The sequence below is a fragment of the Lygodium microphyllum genome, chromosome 21 (assembly GCF_053477565.2).
Source record: "Lygodium microphyllum isolate KBCC chromosome 21, Lygodium_microphyllum_v1.1.10, whole genome shotgun sequence".
Classification (NCBI taxonomy): Eukaryota; Viridiplantae; Streptophyta; class Polypodiopsida; order Schizaeales; family Lygodiaceae; genus Lygodium; species Lygodium microphyllum.
The window spans coordinates 97,162,769-97,169,825 of NC_141155.1; the positions used below are offsets into that span (position 1 = coordinate 97,162,769).

At 40.7% G+C, this 7,057-nt stretch overlaps 1 pseudogene; it reads right to left on the minus strand.

Moving 5' to 3' along the window:
* Window positions 1-1,201: 1,201 nt before the first annotated feature.
* LOC148018324 (peroxiredoxin-2E-2, chloroplastic-like) lies at window positions 1,202-2,098 on the minus strand (annotated as a pseudogene).
* Between the last annotated feature and the right edge of the window lie 4,959 nt (window positions 2,099-7,057).

Genomic DNA, 7,057 nt, shown 5'->3' on the forward strand with positions numbered 1-7,057 from the left:
GATATCAAGGTAGAAGAGAAGACTCGAGCAATAGCCCAAAGACCGTACAAAGAACGATAGAAGAGGAGATGCATTTGGTGTGACAATTTACAGCATGAAAAGCAAGATTGTAAAGCCTATCGTGAAGTGTAAGAAAAAGGATTAATCTTTTGGAAAGATGGTAAAATGCATGTAACAAAAACTGGTCTTCCAATATAGCCAAATTTTGGAAATGGTGGCATGCAGAAGAGGCTGGAAGATATGGATGCAAGGACATCATCTGTTGCCATAGATGTAGCCACATATGGGTTGAGAATCGAAAGGATTGATGAAGCTCATAAAGGAGGCATGACTAAAGCAAAATCTCACATTTGGATGCAAGCATTAGATTGCATGGAAAAAGGAAAAACAACAAATTCTGAATTGGGTTATGCAAGTCAGTGTATACGAGGGAGAACATGATGTAGTACAATAGTGGATTCATTTTCAGCCTATGCTTATTTGGCTAAGGTTCTTAATCACGAATCTCTTGTGGAAAAAAAGAGAATAAGAGATAAGGACACTGATGGTCCTTCCTCTTCACACCCATCTAAATGCATAACACAAAGTCAAATGGAACATCAAAAAGAGGCTGAAAAAGCCATACTTGATCATGTTATGGAGGATACATCTCAAGAGAAGAAACAAGAAGGGAAGAAAAGGGGCAAGTAGCCAGGTTACAGGTTATAATTAGATCTTGAGACTACCACAAGCCTTAAAAAGGTCTTGGAAGATCGCATACTTGGCAGCAGGGTGGAATTCACATTTGGTGAAGTTCTTGAAATCGCAAAGTGTGAATGTCATGATGCAATCATTGATATGCTAAAACAAAAAATACAGTTTGATGGCAAAGTTTTGCAAGCATTGATGCAGGTTGACAAAGACATAGAGAAACATCTTCAGAGGGAATATGATGATGCATGTAATGTTCATTTGGGGCAGGCGCTAAAGTTGAAAATGAGCTAAATTGGAGTGTAGACAGCAAGCTTGTGCTAAAAATTTGTTGAGAAACACGGATCTAGAGCTATGCTAGCTATGGCGGACAATGGTTATACACATAAAACATGACTAAGATAAAGGATTGTAACTCAAGTGAATTAGGTTCCAAGATAGATTTTCTTGGACTCATAAACACAATCTTGAGTGTCACAAAATGATGGTACTTCTTGCATTAAAATGAGTGTCAACAAATACATGCTTTTAGATCGAGAGACCATTTTATCGAGTGATTCCACTTCTGTAAATTCTGAAAGAGTTTCAACTGTAGTGAGCCCCATGATGCTTCCAAATAGAATTCATCCAGCATAGACAAGTAAAGTGCTTTGAGGATGTCTGCTGCTCCACTAGTGGTGAAGGATCCACCTTCCTCCAAGTGCAATACTTTCACAATCCCATCCTCTTCCAAGTAGTGAGTATCGGCTTGACCACACACCAAGCCCCACAAGCTTGTCACTCAAATCTAGGGTCACTTCCATGGCTTTAGTGAAGCCAAGGTTTCCATCTGATAGTAGCAGAACCCTATCACCCACCCCAATGCTTTCCCCCCATGTTCGCATGACAAAGGTATCATTGACTGAAATACACGTGATGGTGTCCACACCCTTGGCACACGGAGTTCATTAGCCTTCTCCACGAACCTGGACAGGTGCTTCTGGGAGCAAGTGGGAATGAAGGCTCTGAGCACAACAAAGAAAACATCCTTCTTACGCTTGGTGAGGTCGCTGATGGAGATGGTTTGGACCTGGCCATCCTTGTCGAGGTAGGCAAAGGTGACCTCTAGCACCTTCTGTCCAACAAAGATGGGAGTGGCACCTGTCGAAATGCAAGCAAAGGCTATGGGGGCAAGGCCTTGCCGGCCAATAGCGGCAATGTTGCAAGGAGAATTGATGGACTGCTTGTGCGCATTCAACAACCCTGTTTTGCAGAGAAAGGCAGAGGACACAAAGCCAAAGGATTTGGATCTCATAAGCATGCAGGGCACGCTTGTGGAAGAATACCTTTGGATAGCAGCAGTGACAACAATGCCATAGGAGACACCATAGCCTTGGCCATCATCATGCTTGCTTGCCCTCTCCTCCATTGCCGGTCTATTTCTTCTTCTGCTCTTCTTCTTCTTCTTCTTCTTCTTCTTATGATAATGAGGCCTAAGGTGTGGATATGGTAGAGAGCCTTAAGCTAGGTTCAACTCCTACTATCCATTCATAATAAAAAAATAGGGCTAAAGAAGGATTATACTCTAATGTAGCTAGTCATAGCTCACCATGGCTCTGATACCATGTTTAGAAACATGAATCTAGAGCTATGCTAGCTATGGTGTGCAAAGGTTATACACATAAAAAATGACTAAGATAAAGGATTGTAACTCAAGTGAATTAGGTTCCAAGATAGATTAGCTTGGACTCATAAACACAATCTTGAGTGTCACAAAATGATGGTACTTCTTGCATTAAAATGAGTGTCAACAAGTACATGCTTTTATAGCTTTTGGATAGTACCATTGTACTCATTATACATATGGGATTTTTGAAATCTCTTCCTAGAGTATACATCATTGTCTATCTCTCATACAAAGCCACTTATGGGCAAGTCTCTCTCTAGCCTCTATGGGCATGCATTCATCCAGCATCTATGGGCATGCATTCATTTGATTTCTAAACAAAAATGGTATTAGAGGCAACATTAAGCATAGAGAGAAGGCTATGTATAGTGGGGATGTCCATCAACAAGCACGTGAAGAAGAAGATGCTCATTTTATTCCAAGTAGTCATTATTCACCAATGCATTGGGCTCATGCTATAACAGAGATAATTGTTAAAGTGGGAGAAAGAGAGATGCCTTGCATAGCTCTCTTGGTTCATAGCTGTGAAATCAATGTTATGGCATGCAGCTTATATGAATGGAGGTTGGCCAATTGATGTAGATCCGGAATGGCACATTCAAGAAGCAAACAATTCATCAGGGGATCTTTATGCAGCTTGTCCGAATGTACCTATGACTATTAGAGATGTTAGGGATGAATATCACTTTTTTGTGTAGGATTCATGTAGTTATCTGATGATTTTAGAGCATCCCTATATTTCGAAATCAAGGCTAGAAACAAATGCCTTGGATGATGGTTCTTCATACGCTCAAGTTCGGAGTAAAGACAATACAAAAGCGGTACAATTTCTCATTATTTGTGTGAATCATCCCTGCAATTGGGATAGGTTGTAGGATAATCCCATGCCATCTAATGCATGAGAGTTTAAGGGTTTTTAGATAGTGCTGTTATAAGTGGAGTCTATGGTAGTGCCTCTAGAAAGATAATTATGTCTTCAAGAAAGGGGAAAAATGTGTTTGTGTCTGGATTGCAAGAATGGATAACATGTAGTCTTTGTAGTTTTGAGAATATTTCAACCATGTGGAAGGCTAAAAAGAAATATGTAAGATGGGCTGAAAAATAACTGAAGAGATATGGTTTGATGGCTATAAATGAAGGTATTTCAAGGCTATTTTCAAGGCTGGATGATGTTGATATACTGGCTAAATTTTATGCAGCAATTAATGCTGAAAACAAGGCCAAAAAAAAGAGACGTTATTCAAGAGTTTGTTTCTGAGCACGAACATGAGAATATGGAAGAAGAAGAGGTAGAAGATGAAGACATTGACATGGCAGAGTATACTTTATTAGCTATATATAGTTTGTCTATATATAGCATCCCTAGTCCCCTCTATATATTCCAACTATGTGTGCTCACTTGATACACTTCTGGGGTTCCACTTTCAGTGTCTCGTGTCTCTCTTCTTCTCTCTCTTCCTCCATTATTCGTCTCTCTCGTACACTATTCAACATGGTATCGGAGCATAATTCGTGCAGTGTGGATCCATCGACCTCTCCTTCCTTTCTTTCCATGCACGGCAATGGTGAACCCCCCAACATGTGCGCTTCTGTAGACACAGACAGGCTTCCGCGAGTTTCTTCACCTGTGAAAGTTGACGCAGGCTTTCAGGTTGGATGGGTTAGGGTTTCCTGTCCACAGTCTATCCATTCGCAGTTCCTGTCAAAGGGAAAGGAGTGTTGTTGTGGCAGTTACAGCAAACGAGGGGGTTTCCACAAAATGGTCAACAGCTGGGAAATCGAAGAGCTTCGAGCCCTTGCATTTGTGTCCATTCCTTCTAGGAAAGCTCAACAACCTCAGGGGGTTATAGTTCCAACAGTAGCATCTGCTGGGAAGCGGAAACGGATATCTGATGACCAAGAAGAAGGGGATATCCTTTCTAATGAAGATGCAGCAGCGGTCATGGCATCACAATCTGGTTTGGCTATTCCCAAAATACACACTCCCCAAGAGGAGTTTTGTCAACTACAAATACAATACAAGGAAGTAGCATTCCTGTAAGTGGAGATTCTGGTGTACAACGATCTGTAACTATAGAGGTACCTGCCAGCGAACTCGATCGACACGAATATGCATATGGCAATGAGCTGAGGTCTCAATCTCTGCACGACGCACAGGCCGCAAAGATTCTCTCTCAACCTAAAGTTGCAGAGGATGCTCAGCAAAGCGAATACAAGCAATCAATTTGACAGAACTATTTGAGGAAATGCAACAACAAGGTGTGATGCCAAATAAAGCCACATTTGTGAGCCTTCTTGATGCTTATGATGGTGAGGCATCGCTGCTTGATGCGAAGCAAATGCATGCTCGAATAATGGATTGTGGCTTTGAGTCAGATGGCATTATGAGTAACGCCCTTTTAAACATGTGTGGATTCGGGTCAGAACCGTATGTGCCGGGATTATCATCACTCCCGCGTAGCGCAAATCATGTTGGTTTCATGTGCGGACCGTCACTCTATGTGTCCTACAGAGCGTATGACCAATGATTCAATGGAGACAAGAGGACGTGTGCCCAGAGGTTGTCCGTATGTATGCCTTTCCCGAATCTGGTATGGATCTCGATGCACACGCCCATAGCCTCCGCTATTTCAGTAGTGCAATAGACAGAAATCAGTCAGATTTAGTGTGCTACTTGCAGTGGTCATCCCCTTGGCAAATGAACAGTAGGTAGCTGATCAGAATGCCATGGAAAGCGTTGAAGCTGAGGGCAGGATAACATCTCTAGAATACAGTGTTAATCCTCTGGTTGATCTACAGTATTTAGATACATTAAGGTTGAAGTACTTTGCCAAACCCCTCATCAAAAGAAGACATACAGAGGTTATAGTCATGGAGGAAGCTGAGGAGAAAGAAAAACGTAGTAAAGTGTTTGTCATCAGAAAGCTAACATGGATAGCTTCTATCCTAATAGGCATCTTGGAGTGGCTATATTTAGGAGTATGCCATATCAACGTGGTTGATCTTCTAGGTGTATATGATTTTGTCATCAGAAAGCTGACATGGACAGCTTATGTCCTAATAGGCATCTTGGAGTGGCTATATTTAGGAGTTTGCCATATCAACATGGTCGATCTTCCAAGTGTATATGATGCTGCATACAGAGCTGTAATGATTGGATTGATGTGGTCCATAAGGTGCCATCCTATGCCAGAATATCTGAAATTGGCTCTGCATGATTTTAATTATTGTCAATCACTGCTTAAGCTAAGTGTGATTGCAGATTGCTCAAAGCTGAATAGCTTGAGGTCATTTTGTGAAGCCTTGCAAGCTGTCAATGGGCAGCCCATAATAGTCATGTTTGAAAAAAAAGATATTAAAGGAAGACAGGGGGATTTTGTTGGAGAAGGGTACTATAATTTGCATGGCCACCCTTTATGTATTCTGAAATCATCAACATGGAATGACTCAAGTTCAATGGATACTACACAAGAAGAGGATCAGTTTTACATGAGAGAACGGTTGAGATGTATGGTTTCACAGAACGGTGAGAATGCATGCCTCAAGAGCCATAGTAGTGTTTGTTTGGAACTTCAGGATTGTAGTTAGACTGTGTCCTTTAGGAAACTCTATGGTCTATGACTACTATCAATGCATATTTGGCATGGTGAAGATAGATACAACTCTAGCACAAAGTGTGATTCCCTTAGGCACAACAGTGGATCAAGGAAAAGGAACCACAGCAGTGGATCAAGGAAAAGGAGCTGCGGATCCTCGGAGGCATTGGAGGTCTCTAATAAGCATAGAAGAGGGGACATTGATTCACACCGAAAATCACGCAAAAGATATGTAAGCAAGGTCATTCACTTTCTTATGTGCAACCAGATGGTGCGAAGCTGCAGAGTAAGAAGGATGTAGTTCCTGCTGTATATGTTGATCGCCTCTAGATTGTTGAGTTGTGCAACCTCATCCAGAGTTTGGAACGTACCATACATTCATAAGCCTTTTGACAACAGATTATTCAAAGGCAACACAGGTTGGTTGTATCTTTTGAGAAACTCTACTACAATCTTCAAGCTCAAGGTGTACCAGTGGCCAATATTAAAAGAAGATCATTGTAACTTTAGTTATGCTTTTGCATGTCTTGGAGATTGTCGATAAGTAATCCAATGCTTCTTCCATCAGATTTTTGGCTCTTCATGCTACGTTTCATATCATTTCATCTATATTACAGCTAATGCATTGAAATTATTCCACGCTTTGTTTATAAGAAATGTTTCGAGCTGATGGGATGATATTTCATTTCATTCTTAATGTTCCAGTTGATGTTTCATTATTATTCTAGCTGTTGAGTTGTTCCAGCTGATGTTTCATTCCTTATTCTAGCTTTTGATTCGTTCCAACTCATGTTTCGTTCCTTATTATTCCAACTGTTGAGTTGTTCCAGTTGATGTTTCGTTCTTTATTGTAGCTGGTTGTTGAGTTGTTCCAAACCATGTTTCGTTCTTTATTCTTCTTTATTCTAGCTCTTGAGTTGTTCCAGTTAATGCTTCATTCTTTTCGTTTTCTATTCTAATTTTTGTCTATTCTAGCTTATGATATATGAGCTGATGTTTCATTGTTTCCAGTATATTCGTCTATTCCAGCTGATGTTTCATTGTTTCCAGCTGTTGTTTGTCTATTTTCAGTTGATTCATCTATTCAAGCTTATGTTTATTCTAC